General features: G+C 45.9%; 1 protein-coding gene across 1 annotated transcript in view; it reads right to left on the minus strand.

Annotated features, from left to right (window-relative positions):
• The window catches only part of ARHGAP31 (Rho GTPase activating protein 31), a 60,141-nt gene that overhangs the window by 37,158 nt on the left and 294 nt on the right, over positions 1-22,689 (minus strand). The window lies entirely within an intron of this gene.

The raw sequence follows: 22,689 nt of genomic DNA on the forward strand, positions 1-22,689 counted from the left end.
TTCTGGTGAGGGTGTAAGATGCAAAGGAAAAAAAGCCCAACTACAGGAGCTGGCCAGGGCTGCTGAAATGTGCAGTGCTGACTCTGGAGCAAGCATTCCCAGGCACAGAGGGTGTGCCCCCATGGCTGGAGCTGTGCCAGCGCTCACACACCACAGTGGGATGGGGAGCTGCTGTGGCAGCAAAATCTCCCTTGGCTGGAGGGGGGCACAGGAGACACCAAGCCCATCGAGCCCACATCTTCCTGCCACCCTCTCCCCCTCTCCAAGCACCGCCTGCTATTCGTGAATGAATTACCTCAATCCCTCTTAAGCACTGTACTGACCAGGAAAAGGGCGTGGGGATTATTAATGGAAAAATCCTTGAGTCTCTCAGCCCTGCAGTGCGGCTACAGTTACAAGGAAAACAGGATACCATGCGGCACATGGGGAGGAGGAAGAGAAAAGGCTCAGAAACTCTAATGACCTGCAGGGATTAGCTGGGGAGGAAGAACAAAGTGCTGGTGGTGAATAGGCACAGCTGGCCCAATGACCAGGAGAGAAAGGAAGGCACACAGCAGTGGTCTGCACAGGGAGGCACAGCATCGAGGGAAAGAGCTGCCTCTGGGTGATCAAGGGCTTGTAGCCATGAGTGAATGGAACTGTGAGAGGGTATTACAGAGTAGGGAAAACATCCTAACGCTGGGACATAGTATCATGAAGGATTGCCTTCTCAGGGACACAGTGGGAGGCAGGCATCCTGGATATTCAAAATCCATCAGGAGATTACTCTAAACGTAATGGGTCTGCACTGGCCACTGAGACAAAGACAAAACCATCTCATCAGCCTTCCCTGGCCACTGAGACAAAGACAAAACCATCTCATCAGCCTTCCCATGTCATTATCAGGTGGTGCCTTTTAAGCAACAGAAAGATTCCCTGGAAGAGTTTGCTGAGTTAAAGGAAAGCATAAGTGCCAGCACTCACTACAGCAAGGGACGACCATAACCAGCAGCTGGAGTTTAAATTGGATACTAGAGCATGTGGGAAGAAAGGCCACTTGAAAATCATCCAGCTGAAAGATTTTCCAGTAGGAAAGTGTGCATTTCACAAAATCAAAATGTTTCACCAGAATGCATGGATTCTGTTCAATTTTTCAACCAACACTCAGTTACACAGTTTCTAGAAGGTGAAATATATTTACTCCTTTATTGATATCTTTCACTTAATCAAACCTTTTGGAGAATTTTTATTTAGGGGTAGTTTCTCCTATTTTATTCCAGTTCTGGATGAAAGGAAGTCTTGTGGTAGGGGAAGATGGAGTACAGTACAGTGCAAAACAGGAACCAGCTCTAATGGACATTGAGTGATATCATCAATGCCTGCCTAGAATTTACTCCTCTCTGTACACTTCTGAGGATGGCAGCACTGTTTCTTGCAAGCTGAAGCCCAGAACATTGCATGTGGTTCTTGTCAATGAATGAGAAAAGAAGAGGTGAGTGTCCTATGGTTTGCTTTTCAACCCTCAGGACACAAAACCCCCTCATTTGAAATCTTGCTTGTATGTCACGTCCCCTATTGTGAGGATAAAACCTCAGCACAGTCTCACAAAATGTGCTTTGCTTATGTCAGCAAAAATCTAAGCCCTCGGCAAGGAGTCATGAATTAACAGAGGATAAGGATCATTCTCATCCCATAGGTGCAAACAGGAGAAAGAGAAATGATTTGTCAGCCTGAGTCATGCACTGAGATAGTGGAAGACCTAAGGTTAAGAGACAGTTTTCTCGTATCTGAACTCCTGGCAAACAGAAACTTATGTTCAAAAATTCAGAAGTTGGTAAAACATGCAGAAATTGCAACTGGTTTGTCAGAATCGCTGACCCAGAAAGTTGAGTTGAAAATCTCACACAAATGTATTTTTCTGGAAGAGGATCAATTTCCCCCAAGCTTCCACCAAACCAGAAAGAATCTCCCTAACCAAAGTTCTATCCTAAACCAGAACATACAGGCTAAAACCTCAGGAGATTTGAATCACAGATCACTGATCAGATGGTCAGAGAAAGCTTTTGGGTTGTTTGTCCTAGAAGTCAGTTGGTGCCAAAAGACCAGACTTCAGTAGCCCTGTTCCTGGGAATGTTTGGAATTGGTCCTGTGTTTTGTGGCTTGGTGTCACTTCTATAATTCTTTTCTTTTTTTTTTTTTCCTCTTGAATGGCTGTCTCATAACTGAATACCACAATAATAGCAAGACTGTATCAAGGGGTCATCTAGGGAGAAACAACAATATTTCTGATCATTTCAGGGAAGAGAGGTTGGGGGCGGGGGGTGGGTGAGGAGAGGCCTGAATTCCTTGCAAAAGATGCTCTTTCTGTTTACATATCAGTTATACCACACTTCTTGCCTTCCTTGGCTACTGACTTCCTCCATCTCCTCAGCTATCCATTGTTTTTTTTTTACCTTTCATTTTAATTTCACAGCACACTCAGTTTTCAGCATAACTTTCTTGCCCTGGAATTCAGACTCAAGCCCCACCTTTGGGACCTGGATGGAGGTTTAAAATCCCTCCCCAGCAAAAATGCACTTGCATCTGGCATTTACCATTCAGGCCCATATCTTCCAACTGCAGCTCTAAACTGCATCAAAGACTTTTGTTCCTAGCTTTTGTTCCCGGCCCTTGTTCCCTTCTCTGTTCCCTTGAAATGTCAGCCAGCATGATGGCTTTGTTGGTGCCGTCAGGGTGGTCTGCCCGCTTCCCACGCCGGCCGCGCGCATTGGCTGGCCATGGAGCAGCCAGCAGGTCACTGGGTGTCTCCTCTAGGGTGTTGCTGTTCCTCACACCAAAGCAGAGGCCTGATGCAGCAACACTGCCATGAAATCAACAGAAAACAAATCCACCTCCAGCTGCCCTGGCTGGCACGAGGACGCGCGGACTGTTCCAAACCAGCAGCTGCTGATGCTGCCAGGCACACAGGAAAACCATGCTGGGAGCTCAGCGCTCTCCTTGGATATTGGGATGGGTATCCACTCCTTCAGACACATTCCCTGCTTTGTCTGCAGGAAGAGTCCAAATATATGCATTACTTCTGCCTCCTGAGCCAGCTGACTGCAGGGCTGTCAGAACTCAGATCTCATGGCTGTTCCAGCTCTGCTGACTTCTCTCAAATCCAAGGGTATGTGTGTCAGGGTCGGGATAGGGTGGCCGGGAATATCCTGCCCCAGAGACCTCCTTAGATGCCCCCAGGACTGCTCTGAGATGACCTGGGACCTTCCTGAGCCATGCTGCTCCTTGTAAGATTGCAGGAGAGTCCGTGCTGAGCGCAGTAGGCTCTGCCTGACCTCAGGGAACTGCCCATAAAATGTGTCTTCCTGCTGTCACAGCATCCCAGGGCAGAATTCTTGTAAGGAAAGGGGAAAATCAGCTGAAGCAACTAGCAATCACAGGCCATTTCTTTCTGCCCCATCACAGGAAGCATTTTTAGCCTGCACTCCCCAGTAAGGGTTGTCCTAGCATTGCTCCTTGGCCCACGTGAAGTGTTTGTACCAAGGGGGATCTTCAGGGCTTCCAGGGCTTTTGTCCTGCTCTCTCTCTCTTCTTTGCCCACAAATACGCTGCAAAATTTTGGCCATGGCCTCTCAGTTGTTCTAAAATAACATGTTTGGTGTTTGGCTTCAGCCTGAGAAGACTGAGCAAGGCTGCTCTACTGCACTTTCCTGGGAAGCATTGCAGTAAGGATGTGATCCAATTTAGGAATGAGCTGAGGCTCTTCCTGCTCTCTGCTCTGCATCTCTCAGGTTCAGTTGATCTTTTCCTATCACAATGCTTTTTCCCACTCTTTATTTTCCATTAATTTCCTTCAATTACAGAAAAAAGGGACCCTGGCCAAAGAGGAATTTTGCTGCAAGTCTCACAAAAGTTCATGTTTGTCTGCAGCTTAGTTTCATTCAAGGAAGGTCATTCTGTGTCAAGCACACTCAAATCAGACAATGCCTTGTCTCCAGGTCTCCAAAACCTCCTATCCAGACACTGTCATTGAAGCTTTCAACTTGGACACTGCTCTGATCCATACCCAACCTCACCAAGAGTTTCTCAGCAATCTGAGAAGAGTTCTAGGCCAACACAACCTACTTCTCTTGGAACTGACAGCACCACTGTCTTCAATGTCAAATGCAGCAACTTACAACAGTCAACCTTCTGTGGACAAATCCACCTAAAATTTGGTTATTTTTTCATTCTTTGCATCAGTTAAGTTCTGGCGCATTCCTTGGACATCCTTGGAATTAAGTCATGGCTCACTCTAGTAGTAACAAGGAAAGTGTAGATGTTGCAGAAACACTTTGTCACAAGAGAGATTTGCAAGTATCCCCATCGCATAGAAGTTGCCTTTGATCTGCTGTTTCACTAACCCAAATCATAAGCCCCTTTATGGCTGGGAATACTTTCTGTATATCCAGAGTTGAGTACTTCCATACCAGTTGGCTGCAGTATCCCAGATTTATACTAGTATCACTGAGGTCAGAGGCTGGCCCCATGCCCTGCAGGCTGTGCCTCAGGAAGAGCTCAGCGGTGAAAGGCAGCATGCTGAAATGGAGGCAAGGAGTCAGAGGCTACAAGGTGCTGGAGAAACCTTTCAGAGCCACACTAACAAAATGAAGACACTCTTCTTCTGACAGCATGAAAATCCCTTAAACTGCTTGTGTCCCACTGCAAGAGACTCTGTGTATGGAGAGCTTGAAAGGACACACGGAGTGATGAGAGCCCCGTGCTAGGGAAGGCTCGTGGCACAACATACAGACAAGGGGTTTGCTCCTAACTGGATCCCTTGGCTTGTACAGCCCTTCTCCATCCAACTTTGCCACACTGCTCTGCACAGCCCCCTCTACTCCACAGCTTCATGCACCAGAGGATGCTGGGCAGGGAACATTCAGTGAGGCCAGCTGTGCCTCTGGCCCACCTGAGCAGCAGATGAAAGAAGTTGCAAGGAAACACATCAATACAAATCCATGAAGTGAAGATACAGCTGCCAAGGCCTAAAGACCAGTGCCCTGGTCCCCTAGGCACAGATGGCCCCATGTGGGGACTGGTTTCACACACAGCATTCAGGTCATCCCAGTTTCTAAGAGAGCTCTGGGCAGAGATGGGAGACAGCTGTATGAATCCTACACATAATGCACTTCCCTTGATCTGAAATGCTGGGCATGATAGCATGATTCAGCTGCATAACCTGGTTCATAAACCAGTTTGCTTTGCAGAATGCAAGCAGATATCTGGGTGGATGATGTCCTGTTGGACTAGGAATGGAAGGGGAGATGGCAAAGTGGGTGGGAGTCACAGTCAGGTGTACACAGGCAAGCTTGTCCTGCTCTGAGAAAGCTAAGGAAAAGTTGCAAAAGATAGCGGTGTTCTCAGGAAATCCAGTTTTGAATCTGGCTTGCCTCACCCTGACCTGAGACTCCTTTATAAATTACATCAGGAAGGCAGCACTGGCCAACAGAACACAACAGCTAATCATAAAATGTGAAGAATATCTATTATGTGCTCAGCTAGTGACATTTTAAAGCCTATAATTTTTTGCATCTGCAGTCTCCTGGCCTGTAGTATTTATTCTCTTTTCCCTTGGAGCCAAGCTAGAGACAGACTCAGATAAAAATCCTGAGATGAACACCCTGTATTTCAGGGAAATTGAAGTCAGGCGTCTTTACTTCAAATTCAGCCCTGATCAGAGCAATCTGAGAAGAGTAAGTTCAAGAAATGAACAGGGCTTCAGAGAGGCATCTTCAGCTCTCATTTTGGCCAAGACACAGCAAAGGCTCCAGAGAGCTCCAGAGTGTAATCCAGCAGGCTTCTGAGATATGCAAAACTCAAATGCAACTCAAGTCAGCTTTGTGGGCCTGCAGACCTTTGCAGACAACAGGCACGAGGTCTGTTTCTTCTGACTTCAGGTTTTGTTGGGGAAATTTCTTAACTTCAGTTTGGTAGCACTTGGGTAACATCCATCCTCCTTCGCACAAAAGCCAGGGCACTCCTGATAGAAACCTTTACAGAGGGTTTGAAAAAAAGCCATTGGAAAAACACGAATTCAGGAAACAGGAATGTTATAACCTTGCTAATGCAAAGGCAAAAGCCATTGTGTGCACACAAATTTAGAAGCAGCAATGGCAAAAAACTTTGAAGGAAAACAGCAGTGATTTTTATTATTGCCTTATATGAGTTCAGAATGCTGCAAAGTTAAACAAAACAATTATAAAGCTGGGTATTTAAAAATACCTAATGTTTCACAGTCTTCCTTGAGATGAATCAGGTATCCAAACATCTGGGGATTGCAACATCCATCAGGAAACACAGACAGATGAGACACATCAAGACAGGAAGGTTTAGGGGCTGCCATCGGAGAGACAAGGAACAGCAGGAGATTCCCGCAGCTCCTTTTGGGTCAGAAATGTTAGTTCTACATGAATGTGTACACTAAACAAAAAGAGGAAGAAAAAGAGAGAGCTAAAAAAGGTTTTTGCAAGTCTCCTGCTGTTCTGTGTCTTTCTCACTTTGCTCTGATGTCTCTGTACATGTCACTGGTTGGCAGGATGACTGCTTCCTGATTCATGATTTCATATTTAATTCTTTCTATATAAAAGGAATTTAAAGGAAATTATTACAAATAGTTTGGCCACACTGCATCAAGTCACTGGAAACTATTTCTTTATCCCTAACGTTCTCTTTTTCTTTTTCCCTCCTTTATTTTTTCTTCTCCTTTAAAAGAGAAGTTAGATGCTTTCCTAAACACTTTCCAGACTTGAGCTATTCACATATTGCATGTGGAAGGCAAACACAGCCCAGGCCTGGAAGAAAGACTCTCTCATGCTGGTCACCCCAGTAGCTTGGGGCGTTGCAGGCGGTGTCCTCAGCAGTGTTTCCTTTCAGAGAGCTGTGGCTGCATGAAAATGCTTTGGGTGTAGCAATCCTGTGCTCATCCCACAGGCACTTCATGAAAGAGGCAACTGTTCCATGTTGGGAATTCAGAGAAACCTCTGGCCAGCAGTGGCTGCTGGAGGCACCCTGATTAAAGCCCCATTGTTTTGCCCACTCCAGCTAAACTGCTCCCTGATGAAGCCCCCGTCTGTCCAGCGGTTTGGGAAGAAGCAAATAAGTAAATAAAGTCGTTGCTGGGAATAACAAAGACTGGAGGAAGCAAGGAAAGAGGAAGCAACCAAAGAAAAAAACCTTTAATGCACTACATTTCTCAAAGGCATATGTCCAGGAATTGGGTTTCTGGACTGTGTTTCTTTTGTCTTTCTGACTCCTGGATCTTGCTGTACTAAGGGCTTTGAGACACTAACAAACACTTTGCAAACACAAGAAGGGGTGTTGCAGGAAAAGGGCGTTGAGATCATACTTAATCAAACTTCCTTACATTTTGATAGCTACAGTACTGCTGTACAAGTCCATCATCTCTTTGCCTTCACAGTTCCCCACAGCCAACACAGCTGAGCCACACTTCAGGCCATGACCCGTATCCTGATTTTAGTATATGGCTGACCTGTTCCAGAGAGAAGAAAACTCCAGGCTAAATTCATATTCTTGCACAGGTGTGTCTCAAAGGGGGATGAACTGAATGATCTAAAAGCAGGACCGTGTTGGACACTGTAAAATCAGAGAAGTTTTGATTCATAGCACAGGCTTCCAAAGCAAAGGAAGCTGAAGCACCACATCCTTCAGCAGGTGATGAAGATGAGCACATTTAAACACTGAGAGCTTGTCGAAGCAAGGCAAAGCTGCTCTTATCCACATCCATAGACTTTGGAACCAGTCAGAGACTGAAGCTCATTTTAACATCAGTTAGGCGCCAAAAGGAGAATGAAAAAATGTAGTTAGCTGATTAAAAAAACCGTCACTTGCAATGTAGTAACTCAATGGCATCTCCTTTGCACTTCATAAAGCCAAAATTGTTCCGAGGGCTGAAACAAGTCAGAAATTATTCTTTTACCGATTGCCCTGTCTCACTTTTGGGTAAATATCTGGAAGAGGAGTTTTGTATAACAAGCATGGTCAACACTTAGAGCATGTTCCTGTCTATCCTCCAGCTGTCTGTACCCAGAACAGTGTCTCTTCATTGCAGTCTCCATTTGTTCCAATACAGTCAGTTTTGCCCTCAGACTAGTTTTTCCAGCCTTCGCCTCCTCCCTTTCATGCATGTTGGAATTTCCTCACATGCTTTTCTCCATGCTACTTTTGCCCTTATTCCCTTTTCCCATTCATTTCCTCCAGTGTCCTTTTCCATTTCTCTGCCACACTTCTTTCCTCCCAGCTGTTTCTTTGGATGCATTATCATTAACTTCTATCCATAAATTAAGGTTGGGCCTGGTTCTAAAACCAGAATCAATCAAAGTTGCTTCAGGCAACTTTTAAGGGGCAGTCCTATCCATGAGTCAGTAACAAACCCATCCCATGGTGTGCAAAGGGAAAGCTGTGTTGTTGCACATTCTGCCTTCTAAATCAGAGACTATAAAATGAAGCCTTGCAGAAATTCTTTGTAGTGTTTTTTATTTTTCTGCTTGGTTTCCTTTTTTTTTTTTTTTTTGCAAGATTAGCAGAAGCAGCCTGGCCAAGCTCCAGTCTAGGGTAATCTCTTCTGCTATTTCAGATCCATGCTGAATTGTTTTTCCATTTCCTAAGCCCAGAGGTTAGATGGCAAATGGCTGTCATGTTCTCTTCAAAGCTGAATTGTCACGTTTTGGGGCAGAAGCCAAGTCAGAACAAAGCACTCTGAGCATGTGATACCACCCTGGTGCTCCTCACACCTCCTTCAGAGCCTCTTGTTATGGAACCTGCTGAGAAAGGCAAGCTGGGTGAGTTCAATCCTTCCCTGCCCTCACTCTCAGCCAATGTGTAACTCCCCAGAGCTGCAAGAGCCCACTTTTCAGTACTGGGTGATGAAAACAGCTAGGACTCTTCCCATTTAATAACAACAATAATGGGAACTTTGCACCAAAAAGAAGGTGATACCAGCATCATTTAATCACTGAGGGAGGTAGGATGTGGAAAAAGAAGGAGTGCCCTAAGGTCTCTCATGGAGCCAGGCACTGGCAGGAGCAGAGCTTGCCACGGCCTATGGCATGCCATGGGTGGGACCCCTGCCACCTCCTTCATGCAGTTCCAACTCCAATCTGAGCAATTCAGCCCTCACTGGTGCACAAATGATGGAATGCAAAGAGAAAAGCAAAAGGTGCGCTTTTAAGCTGCTTACATCTCCAGCAGGTCACCAAACCAGATGGGAAATACAGGTAGCCAAGCTGAGGCTGCGAAATCTCCCTCCACAGGTGAGCACCCATTGTAGCCACCAGCCCTGCCTCAGCACAGGGCATGGAGTGGGTGGCACTGCCCAGGGTGCACACCGAGCTCTTCCCAATATTTCAGGCAACTGCGCTGCTGGTAGCTCAAAAAAGCACTCAGCCAAAACTGCTGACACGTGTCAAATTCCCCAAGCAGCGTTACTGGGCCAGCCAAGGGAGTCTGAGGAGCCATCTGGCCAGGGACACGGAGCCCACGTGTCAGGGAGTGGCCTCTTGCTCCCAGGGCTGGGATAATTGGACATTGTTCAGCATCTGAATTGTCGCTCTGTTGGGCTGTGGGCTTGGCTGGTAGAGACGAGCTAATTACCATGCAAACTGCTGAGGGGAGGAGAGGGTCAGGGAAGGCCCTCACGCTTCTCCTGCCCCACAACAAACAGGAGGGTTTTGTGCCCCCCAGCGCCCCGAAGCAGAGAGGGGAGAATGGGTGGGAAAGCAGAGGTGAAGGGAGAAGCCTCTTGAACGCTTTCCATTCAAACACAAACACGGGACCCCTGTCAAACCTGGCAGCGGATTTTCCTGCCATACACAGAGTTTTGTTTGCAGTCAGTTCCTTGGGAACCAGCAAGCAGTCGTCCAAGTTGCCCAGAGATCTCAACAGCTCATGGTGCCACATCTGTTACCTTCCCTTCCCTGTCCCACATCAGCCAAGGTGCTGCTTTTCACCTCCACAGCCCAGTCAAAGAGCTGAAGGTACTGCAGAGAGAGGGCTGCACTGAAAGTCCCAATCTCCACCCTGCAGTCACCACAAGGTAAAGTCAGCAGTGCTGCTGCTGCCAGCCACTTTTCAAGGGGGCAGGGCTGGGAAAAGGGATAGGAATAAGGCACATTACAAGCTACAATATCTTTCCTTAAGCACAAGAATTGATATCAGGTGCACCTGCACTGTTCCTTGAATCACAACTATTCAAAATCTTTTCATACCCTGAAAGCATGCTCTGTCAAGAGGCAGGAACACATTTTTCTAATTTTTCCATTCTCCTAAAGAAAACATGCACGTGTCTTTCCCCTTTTTCTACCAAAGCTCAATTAGATCTGCTTCACAGGTATATAATGTTGCAAAGAAAAGCCTTGCAGTCACCCTTTGTCCGTCAGCTAAATCCTTCCACCATCCTGCAGTGAGTTCAAATCTGTAGTGAGAGATGCATGAAAATCCCAAACAGGGAACCATCATTAGGGCACGGATAAGCCTCTAAAGCCCTTAGGATCCAGAGCTGCTGTTCACATCTGTTTAATGCCCAAGAGCTAACATCAATAATTTAATGAGTGCCTTACATTCTGAAATATTTCACAAACTGCAAAAACAAGACTCACTCCACCCACCTCTAGGCTGGGAGGTGGCAGCTGTTGAGCCAGGCAGAGCAGCACTACGTGACAGTTTAGGACACTGGATAAAAAAACAAATCCTAGCTCCAGCAGAAGTTGCTTCTGCAAAGGAAAAGACAGAGCACAGCATGCGCATTTGTAAAAGAGACCCTGTCCTCTAGGAAACAAAAAGATAAACCAGGGATTTTTTAAATATTGGGGTCCTTGTTTTACCATGTGCCCAAATGGTAACATTTCCCCACATGATGCCTAGACAGCAACTTGACAGAGCTGAATCTATGCTTGCCATCTTCTGAATCACCCACCCCATTCCTGTAGCAGATTTTTTTGGGCCACTCCCATGCAAGCACTACCCAGACATAAAAACCTGCTTGGGGCTGCTGCAAGCGTGACTTAAAGCTGAGCAGCGGCACACTCACTGATCTGCCATGCTGAGGGGCCTCACTAGCATCCAGTTAATCTCCTCAAATCTCATTATTGCAGCAGAGTGACAGATGGGTGTTTTAGCAGGATAGAAATTAGGACTAATTAGGACTAATTAGGACTCCTAGCCCTCCTTTGTGTTTGTCACATCAGCTCCTCCCTGCCCAAGCAGGTTTGTGAGCAGTGACGGAGGGCTGCCTCCAGCACCGTGTTCTGCCTGCCACCCCGAGGAGGACAGCAGGCACTGGGTCACCTACACCCACCTGATCTACAGATGGGGCTGCAGGGGATTCCATTCCTTATCTAGGTTCTGGCAAGTCTGGAGGGTGACCCCAAACTGAAGTTACTACCCCAAACTGAAGTTACTGGGATATGGAACTGAATTTCCTGGCTCAGCTCCCGTTTGTGGCTTTACGCAGCGAACCTCAGGCAGCAGTGTGTAAGTCACTATCGAGCCAGGAGGAAAGAATGATGGACCCAATGGATCAAGACCAGCTCTTCTCATTTACTGCTCCTAAGCCTGCCTTGGGCACAGAGCTTGATGTATTGACTTTGGCAACATGTGCATACTGCCATCCTGGCAATAAAGTCATCAAAATGGAGAGAGACGAGGAGGGTAGCACAGGGGGAGGTAAAAAATAACAGCTAAGCAGGGGGAACTGAAATTATTTGAGAGAAGGGAGAATCCTCCATGCCCCCTCTGCACCCCTGAGCCATCACCTCAGGCCAAACCCCACACTCTTCTTAGAGATTCCAGGACATTGGTTTTAACTTTTTTTTTTTTTCTGCATTCATCCTTGTTGTACTTCTGGTTTCCAGTCGGGACTGGAATGGAGAGAACAGGATTACAGAAGGAAGTCTGTTGCTCTATTTTTCTGGCTTGATTAGAAGCAGAAGATGCAATAAATCTCACAAGAGAGTTTGTTCTCATTTAGCCTCTCATGTATCTGAAATTACCTGACCAGAACACGGGTAAGGAAAATGCACTGCCAATTGGAGCACACTGAGAAGATAAAAACAGAAAGAGCAAAATGGTGAAGCTGTTTCCCTCTCTGATTTTGCACAAAGAAAGTAAACAATTCAGTCCTTCTGACAGCTTATTTCACACAAATTGCAGCACAGATGAAAAGGCTCAAGAAGGAAGCTCACCCTGCCTGATCACACCTCTGAACCTCCTGAGGTGTGACTGCTACCACCACAATGGGAGAGGAATAGAAATGCCAGCACTAGTTGCATGTGCAGCAAAGGGTTTCCACATGCTGGATGGCTCTGTTGAGCTGCCAAGCTGCCTGTCTGCAACAGGACTGACAGTCACATTCACTGCTGAGATGGTAAATGCAGAATGCCAATGTATCAAAAATATCACAACTGAAATATTCAGCTGCAGATAAGCACACACACAACACACACACAGACACCCTTCCTCCCAGTGTTCTGTCTGCTAAATCAGCATTTTTTTGATGAGCCAGTGAATATAGATGGTGAGTACAGGCACAGATCCAGCCTGGATTCTCAGCCTTGTATCCCACGTGTATAGAACATTTGTGAGCGTGTTCAACATCTTTCAGGTAAAAATGCAGTATCAATGCTGCTGTGTTTAGTGAACACCAGCCAGGGCATCCTTTAAATGAAGTTTGTATCAGAGAAGCTGAACTGGTCTCCTGTCTGATGCTCTTCAGGAAATAAATTACACAACTTAGTTATATCAGGAATATCTCCTGGCCATTTGGATGTTCAATCCCTGTTCTAGAGATGCAGGTATATCTCCTCTAACCATTTCCTCATGTGATAGTATCTAATGACATGACAAAACAAAATACATTCACATTCCCAGATTGGTGAGAGCAAATAAAGGGCATGAGATTTAAAGTGAGTTTTGCATTGGGTTTGGCATTTATTTTTTGTTCTTTCTTTAACTCCTCTGTACTTTATAGAACTAAACAAAGCCTCCTGTTCCAGATGATCAATCTTCACGCTGCTCCTGGCCCCAGAGAGCACAGGAGATAATAGCATTTCCAAAGACATTTAGTTAGCTGAGTCCTGAGCGTAGAAGAGGGCAGTGAGGAGCTGGAGACAAATTGCTATGAACCCAAGTCAGCTGCTCAGGGCATATTTCTAAGAGCAGCAGACACAGCTGAGAATCCTGCAAAGGGATGTGAGTTTCCCCTCCCCTTGCTCGATCCCTGTACTGGAGATGTAACACAAATTCTGCTCCCCTTGTTCCCAGTGCCTTTTTGCTCTCCCTTGTTGCCATAGAGGCTGGTATCTGGGACTTGAAATGTGATGTTCCACTGGTGAGAGTGGGTGGAGAAAAAGCAAGGTTTGCATTATTAATAATTTCCCCTACTGTATCCATTTTGGCAGCAAAGTTTCTTACTCTCCAGTCTGCTGGACGTGCTTTGGCAGAAAGGAGCTTGGCCACAATACCCTGGTTCTGTGCACTGTGGCTTTGGGGGAGGACAGGGGGACAAACACCACCTGAGAAAGGTGTGCTGCCTCAAAGCATTTTTTGTAGACGTTCTACTAAGCCAAAGCTCTGCATGGCTTTCAGAAGATGCAGCAGAGCAATGTATTATATAAATTAATTTATTTGGGCTGACCAGCAGCAAAACTTCAGAATGCATAAAGAACTGGGGCTCTTTATGAAAAGACAATTCCTTTTGGGTATTAACCAGGGCAGAAAGAGCACAGGCAAGGTAGAAAGCATCCTTTACAATGTCCTGATTGCACATTACTTATTGATTGAATTGCCAGCAAAAACTGGAATACCAAGGAAAATCTCTGCTAGTAACTGCATAGATTACTGAGAACATCAGAAGAGTTAGGAGGTGAGTTGCCAGCAGGTTGAGGGAGGTGATCCTTCTCCTCTGCTCAGCACTGCTGAGCCCACAGCTGGAGTCCTGTGTCCAGCTCTGGGCTCCACAGTACAAGAAGGACTTGCTGGAGCAAGCTCAGCTCAGGGCCACAGAGATGATTAAAGGACTTGAGCATCTCTCACATGAGGAGAGGCCAAGATCATCTTATCCTGTATAACAGAAGGATTAGGAAGGATCTATCATTGTGAATGAAGACCTGCTGGAAGGGAATGAAGAAAAGGGAGCAAGTCTATTCTCAGTTGTACCTATTGACAATTCAAGATACATAAATTAAAAACCAGGAGATTCCATCTGAACACAATATTTTTTTACTCTGATGGTAGTCTGAGGCTGGATCAGTTTGCTCACAGAGGTTACATCCAAAATTCTGTGGAGATATTTAAAATTCAACTGGACACAGTCTTGGGCAACTGGCTCAAGCTGACCCTGCTTGAGCAGAGGGTTTGGTCTAGTTAATCTCAAGAAGTCCCTGCTCAGAAATTCTGTGATTCTGTAACATTTTCTACTGCTGTTAAGGTAACTCTCCCTACATGGACATTAACTCACCTAAGCTGAGGCAGCCATGCAGCCAACCTGACATTGCCTGGAACTGAGTCTGTCACACCCATCATCACAGGTGACACCAGGGTGGAAGAAGGCTGGTTTGAACCTAGGCCAGGTGGCTGCTCCCAAATGGGAACACAGCAACTGAGCTGGAGGAACTGAAGGCAACTGCAAAAAGCATGAGTTTTGCTCTTCCCCTTTTGATGCACTGTTAAAATCAAAAGGGCCCCCACTCAGGTGAAAATGAGGAATCTAATCCAGGTGCAGGGTCCTGTTCAAGGCAGGGGGGGTGAAACAGAAGAGGACTGGCATTCCCCTGTGCACTTAAGTGCCACAAGACTTGTAGCATTAGGGACTGAACCCCTTGCTGTCACACACAGGGATCTGGCACCTGAGTGAGGGTGAGGGTCAGTATTGGTGGCTATAACTTCATTGTATGCAAAGGCCCCAGCATCTGACAAAAAGGTTGATCTTAAGTCCATGGTTAAGTACTTTCTTATCTGCAATCACACTGGTGCAGAAGATTGGAAAGTCTGCTTGTGGTTTCAGATAAATGTGGAAAACAGAGTCTACATTATTGAATTAAGTATGAAAGTTATAATAATACAGTCAGCACTGTTGCACAACGTAATTTCATTTAAAATAAATTCAATTTATGCTACACTGTTCTCTGTGTGCATTGTAAACATACTGCAGATTTTTTTTGTTTGGGGCTTTTTTGTGGGTTTTTTTGTTTGGTTGGTTTGGTTTGGGTTTTTGTTGTTGTTGACAATGCAAAACACATTAACTGAAGTTATCAGCAGAGAAGCTGAAGGCTCTGGCATGCGAGCAAAGGACAGCTGAGGCTTGAGGCTCAGGGAATGTATGGAAACGAGCCACTGGTAGGCGGCTGGGAACACTAGTTGCCCTTGAAATAACCAGCAGTGCAGCCATTTAGCAGCCTTCGCATTTCAGTAAGATATCTGTAGGTTTCCCTGTCAGAGCTCTAAGTGTATCTGGCACCCTGCTGGTGGTGCTGGACTGGAGGCAGATGCTGGTAGCTCTCCATCCTTTAATCACCCTCCAGACAGAGATCCAGTCCAAGCCATGATGTGGGCAGTCAATCTGACAGCCACCCCAGCCCAGCCCTTCAGAGCAGGGCTGCTTATGCCATCACTGACAGGCTGTTTTCATTTCCCCATTACCGTTAAAGGAGAAACACTGGAACATACATTTTTGGCACAACCCTGCCTGCCAGCAAATGTTGCTGCTGTAGAACTGCGTCATATATGCCAAGCCCAAGTTACAGATGCTTTCTGAGCTCTCCAAACTAGAACCAGGCCTGCACCAAAGCTGGGGACCCAAGCCACCCTGACCAATGGGGACCTCCCAGAGTTGCCCATCCCTTGCTAGCTCAGCCTGTGTTGCACATCCACCCTGTGCACTGCCAGTGTTTCATCCAGCACAGCTGTTTCCCTGAACCTTTGAGAGCTGTGGCACCACAAGCAGCGGAGTCCCTGCTCCTTGGTTTCCAAGTTCAGATGAAATCAGCTGCTACCAACAAAGAGAAAACATTTGCTAAATCAAAATACGTGTCCTAACCTAAGATCTGCAGGCAAGATGTGATTCATGCTGTTTGCAGGGGTGGGGGAGAAGGCAGGATCAAAGTGGGGCTCAGTGCATGGAAACCACACATCTGCCTCCTGCAGTGCTCAGTCAGGGAAATGTAAAGCAGCAGGCAACATGCAAGAGTTCTCTGCTAATCACACAGTGCTAGCAATGGAAAGTCAATACAGAACAAGGAGCTGAGCTTGCAACATGAATGTTAAACAGCAGTAACACTGTGCCACAGAGACACAAAAATCCAGGTCCCAGGAACCAGAAACAGATTGAGGAAGTAACACAAACATAATCCAAAACAAGAAGGAACAGCAAAGTAGCAGAAGCAAACAGATGGCTTCTGGTCCCATTGTTCCCAGTGTCCTTTTGCTCTCACTTGTTGCCATAGAGGCTGGTATCTGGGACTCAAAATGTGATGCACCACTTGTGACAGAGGCTGGAGAAAATGCAAGAATTTACGTTATTAATAATTTCCTCCACAGTATCCATTTTGGCAGCAAAGCTCCTCATCTCTTGTCCATAGACACACTTTGGCAGACACTGAAAGGCCAAGGAGCTGTCTTCCCTCAAAGCTCAGCCTAGCTCCTCCACCTGCCAATACATGTACTCAGCTCTCAGGCCCTGCTGCCACAGCTCTCCTTCACTGTAAAATAACACAATCCCACTTCTTTCCCCCCAAAACTTCAGAGTTCAACTGTCCCTTCTGCTCCTGTCACAAGGGAGGGGATGCAGCCTTAAATATCCACACAGCCTGCATGACTAGAGCCAGGAATAGACCCCACAGAGCACAGGCCATGTGGCCTCCCAGCATACCAGCAGTGTGAAAATGTGGATCAGACCCCAGAGCACACCACACACAAAAATAAAGAGGACTAGAGCATTTCTGAGCCAGCCCAAGAGGCCGTTCTTGTCCCGTTCTCCTCCCAGCCCCTCCCACTTCCTTCCTTGAATGGAGACAAGTGTTTGCATAGCCACAGAGTAAGGTAGGTCAGGAAAGAGATCTAGATTGAAGGCAATTTGGCTCCACAAAAAGGTTCTTTTCAGCTTGATCAGTTCTTGAGACAGAAATCCCCAGTGCCACAGTTTCTACTTTTGAGAGAGGGATGAATGCAGCTCTTCATTCTTCTGCAGCAGATTAAATGAGCATGTGGCATTTTCATTTTTCCAAGGGGACTTTAAAAAAAAAATAAATAAAAGCTTCTTCTTTTTCCTCCAGTTTGCCTTTAATGATTCTTCAGCAATTTTCCCAGGACTTGTTGCCTGCAGCACTAACCAAAAGCACCTACCCAAAAGTATGGCACAGTTATTTGTGCTATGGACTTGCATGCACCCTCATGCTCATCCCAGCATGCTCCTATCCCAAAAGACATGTCAGGGTGAGGAAAGAAAGCCACAGGGCCCAGAAAAGCTGTTTCACATCTGTGTGGCAGGTTTAATGATTGACTCAAAGGGAGTCTGTTCTTGAAGCAAGAAATTCTTTCCTGAGTGACAGGTCTCCTTATCCAGTCGTGTATGGGCAAGGCAGCTTCACAGTGAAAAGCATGATGACAACATCACTGTGCAGAGGACAGGGTGCGCAAGGGGCTGTACCAATACAAGCAAGCAGTATCCAAACCCACCTTTCCTTTGTACCCAGCACGTTACTGCTGAATTATTGTTACTGCTTTCCCTCTGAACTACCTGCCTATGCCACAGCAAAGTCTTTGCCTACTGCACCTCTCAGATGCATTGAAGAACCTGCTTGTAGAGTCAGGGTTGGCCAGAGCCACCAGCTTTTTGAGACCACTAATGCAAAATGAAAACATTCCTTATTCTTTCATTCAACTGTAGTTGTGACCAGGCAGAAGCAGCCACTGCACAGCCACACAGCACAGAAGAGTGTCATATGGGCAAGCCGTGTTGTTATCTCCTTTCTCATACTACAATCAAGGGACTTGTAATGGTTTCCTCACATATCTCCCTGTCTACATTTGAAGACAACAGCTCCTCTTCCCTCCCCAGCCTCAGGGAGTGCTCCTGGCTGCCCTTGCTCTCTCTCCCCTCAAGTAGGGAGAACAAGGCAGTTGGTGGCTCCAAAACTTTTCAGACGAAGTAGCCCTTTTTCTAAAGCAAGTAAGAAACAAAGCTAATAAGCTGCATCAGATGAAGAGATAGGAAGGGGTTTGGGTGCTACAGGCTCAGGGTGAGAGCCATTGAGGGAGCTGTGGGGAGTGTGGGAGGGGGCTGAGGGGAAAAGCTGAGCTCATTGCATCCCAATCAGACAACATCAGGCAGGAAACAGATGTGGAAGAAACCACAGAGGGGTACAGCAGCAGCAGAATTAACTCTCCAGCAAATAGGGGAATCTCAGACACACAGAGCTGACCTGCACCATAAGAACAAGGCCTCAAGTCTGAGGTTTGGCTTTATGCACACCTGGTAGCACCTCTTAGCCCAACATCTAGACATCAGCATACCAAAAAAACACAGGAAACATTCAGCCTTTTTCCAAGTTCTACCTGGCTCTAAGCATATGAAGCAAAGGTAGGTCTGGATCATTAGCAGTTCCTATACAAAAGACTGGATAATCTTTTACCATCACAATTCAATTCTTGTAGATGCTGTGTGCATTTCCATTTTAAAGAGTGGAAGTTGTACGTGGCTGTGTACCTGAAATCCCAGCTTGAATTTCCCAGTTAGAAGCACAAGGAATATTAAAATTCCTTTTGATTTAGCTCCTCTCACTTTAACAGCTTTGACTCTTACAATAGCCTCCTCTTACAATACTTTTGTGATATAACCAGAAGCAAACTGTTCTTTGTGACTGTTTTCTTAAGCAGTTCAGAGTGTCCTGCCCCAGCTAAAGATGGTGCACAAACTTGTGTCTTGTCTTCTCTGCTGGCCCATTCGTCACCAGAAAATTACACTGTTGTTATTACAGTAACTGAGAGCCTGATGTGCAACTCCCACTGACTTCAGCAGAGGCACAATGCATTTTTCTCCTCTGGAAACCAAGCTGGTTATCAAGAGGCCAGAACATGACTCTAATGTTAATCCTTCAAGACTATTATCTGTTAGCCCCATTACACTGATACATTTCAATAAAGTTTGGCACAGTAAAAAGTTTTAGTAAAGGGCCATTAGTACTCACTTCCTTCTGCATGGATACCTACCCATGTCCGAAGTCTGGGCATGGACACTGCTTTCTAGTGAAGCTTTTATATTCCAAAAGATCACTTGCCTTCAAGTATGGACTCAGTGCTGGAAGTGACACAGGAGGGACTACATAAAATTAGACAACTTTTCCTAATTGGTATTGCCAGCCATCATTCCTTTATGTCTGATGTGAGCTTGTCCTCATACACGCTGCTATTTAAGGCATTGTTTGATAATTATGGTGAGGAGGAAGAAAAGTTTATTTTTCCCCGAGTTTCTAGCCCTCTTACCAAAGAAAGACTTGAAAACATAACCCAGTGGCACAATGAAGTTTTGGAAAACAGAAAGCGGACAAAGAACCCAGCAAAGATTTTATATGGTGGTTTTTGTGGCCTGAGTCATGATTTTAAATGCTTGTGTGCACTGATAGCAGTCTGCCCCCATAAGAAGTGTGACCAGTGTCTGTGCAGAGACTGCCAGCAGGAAAAGGCCAAGTAGGGTCAAATGTGGTACTGACAGGAACTGACTTGAAACACAGTAAATTCAACACATCTGAGTGTCCAACCAGCCACCAGACATCCACATCTGCCCATCACCACTGACCTGTGTCAGATCTGAAAGAATCAACTTGCAGCTAAAGGCTTTGTATCATGTTTCTGGCTCCTGAGCTGCTTCACTGTACCTGCTAAAGTCTTCCCATTTGATCTTTTTTTAATACTTTGTAGTTCTGCTGCAGCTTTTATTGTATTATCATAAAGTTCTTTCTAAGAGAGGCTTAGGTACATAGATCTGGTAAGGGAGACAGCAGGATCTTTGGCTGTCTCTGAAGAGAACCATAGCAAGTCATTAAAGAGTTACATGGGAAGAGAGGAAATGCTGATACCTTTAGCAGAATATCATTCTCTCCACTGGAATTTGGCAACAGCACAGGGACTAAGGTCCTTACAGAAAGCACAAGCTGCCCATCAACAACCACAAGCATGTAGGGACTCAAGTTGTGCCTCTCCTGCACAAAGCATCGCACAAGTAGCGCAGCACCCCCTAACTGTAAAGGTCATGTACTAGCCCCGAGGGGAAAATTCCAAATTGAATCGTCTTCACTAGCCTGGGCCACCCCCTGTGCTCCCCTGGCCAGCACCAGCAAAGCAGGTCTCAGCCTCTGGGCAGCTCCAGTCACACACACCAGCACTGCAGGATGCAAACCTGAGCACGGAAAGCACAACCAGTATGACTCACGTCCTGCCGGACCCACAGCATCTTCTTCACAGTTAACCCTTCTGGGTACACTTTAAACCTGCTTGCAGAAAGGCCCACAACACAACAAAATGTTTGCTGGACAGCAGCCAAAGAGCTCACCTGCTCCTGACTCTCAGATATCAGGAACAGTCTTAGAACTTCATTGCTTCTCAGTAGGGAACAACCTGAGCCTGCATCACACCAGTTAAACACACAGCACTGAGAAAAAAACAAAGCAGAGAGAAAGCTACTGCTTCATGTCCCTATAAATCCTGCTGCTTACAGGAGCGCTGACTTGTCATTGGACATAATTCTTAGCAGGACAATTCAACTCTCCCCAAATCAACCATCTCTCATACCCTGAATGCTCTTCTAATTTGGTTGCGAGTTCATGATGTCCTGGTGATATTTCAACCTTCCTTTTTTCCCTAAGACATCACTGCAGCATTCTTGGGCATTCCTATTTATCCTGAGAGTCCTACTACCAACAAAATTAATATCTCTAATACTTTAATTTCTTTTCCTCTTGTCCTGATGAATTGGAACTTCCAATCCAACTTAACTTACACCCTTACCAATAAACCTACAACAACTGAGCCTTTCATTTCTGGATCCCACAGCACTGGGCAATGGGATGTGCTACTGAACAAACAGCAGTACCACATAAAGTAAAGGAACTTCCTACTCTCCCCACTGCTCCTCAGCATGGAGAGATAAGTACACTTGAACTGTGAACCATGCCACAAATGAGATTTGAGAAAATGTCCTTCCTTCTTGTTCTCAAAAGACTTATATTAAAATCAAAAGACTTATATTAAAAAAAAAAAAAAAAAAAAAAAAGATGGCATTTTAGGTAATAGATTTTGCTCATCTGGCCTAATTTCAACCGCAGTAAGTACTTTTTTTCCTTTAAAATTCCCCTTGCTGCTTCAAGTGAATATACTGCCTCTGCCCGCCTTCCCTGCGTTGTTTTCCAGTGCTCCTGTAAACAGCTGTAAATAGTTCCTTCACCACAGAGGTCCATGGTAGCACTGGATGGAATTTATCTGTCAGTACCTCACACTGGCAAAGGACATCAGCTCATTAAGTCTGTTATTTTTTTGACACTTAATTCAATTGCTGTTAAGAGCTATATAAGTTAAAAGATCCAGTACCTGTTGCAGACAGCCCACAATGCAATTGAATGGCTGGTTTTCCCCCATACATAAATAAATGCACATATATAACAGTTCATCTTAGTGATACATTTGCTGCCCTCTTCACTGTGCAATGGAAAGTACTCCTGTTATGCAGCCCATCCCTCTGCCAGTGCGGTTCCACACTGCACTTCATCAGCCATGCTCATCAGCAAATGAAAGACCTGATTGTACAGCTCTCCCTGTACAAAGCTGACATTGCTGCTAGAAGTCTTTTTTTTTCCTTGAAATAACCTGACATTGGTAAAATTGGTCAGTTCAAATTGGAACATAATGCTAAATAGGGATCACAATGCTAACATCACGGACGGTAACAGGCATGTATTTATTTTTTCTTCTCGCTAAACTGCAGGTCCTTCTGCTGGCCAAACTCACAACCACCTCTCTTGTCATTCAATCCACTTTAAGAAAAAACGTTCCGCTCCTTCCCTCATCAAGGACTGACCATTTCAAACTCAGGACTCCCTTATTTTATTGGAGTTACCTCTTGTCTGAGCTACTGTGGTCTCATTCAATACCTGGGAGCATGAAGGTCAAGGGGAGAAGGAGTGAAAGCCAACAGGCAGGGTGGTGAACGTGTTAGCTCAGATGTCTCCTACACCACACACTGTACTCCACCCCATAACCCAGTCTCGGTCCTGTCTCCATCCAGCAGTCCAGGGACAACATGGGAACTGGAGTCCAGTTCCTCCCCAGAGTCCTCCAAAATTCTAGTTTCACGGACTTAAGGTGGATTTTGAAATCCTGGAGGAGGCAACACTGAGCACCATTCAGATCTCCAAACCTGACTCGCTAAAAGCCTGTACTCCCTTCCAGGCAGATGGGAGCGGGCATCACGACTGATGTCAGGCTGTCTTTGTACACACTTAGGCAGCCCGAGAACCCCAGCCCAGTCCTTTCCACACACACAGCACTACTCATGCAAGGGTCATGCAGATGCATCACCAAAGCAATCTTCCGACCGTTCATTCATTGTGAGTAACGGGGCAGTGACTCCACTTCCCGGGGATAAATCAGCTCCAGGTTGTCTAACCCTTA

The sequence above is a fragment of the Ammospiza caudacuta genome, chromosome 2 (assembly GCF_027887145.1).
Source record: "Ammospiza caudacuta isolate bAmmCau1 chromosome 2, bAmmCau1.pri, whole genome shotgun sequence".
In the NCBI taxonomy this organism is placed as follows: domain Eukaryota; kingdom Metazoa; phylum Chordata; class Aves; order Passeriformes; family Passerellidae; genus Ammospiza; species Ammospiza caudacuta.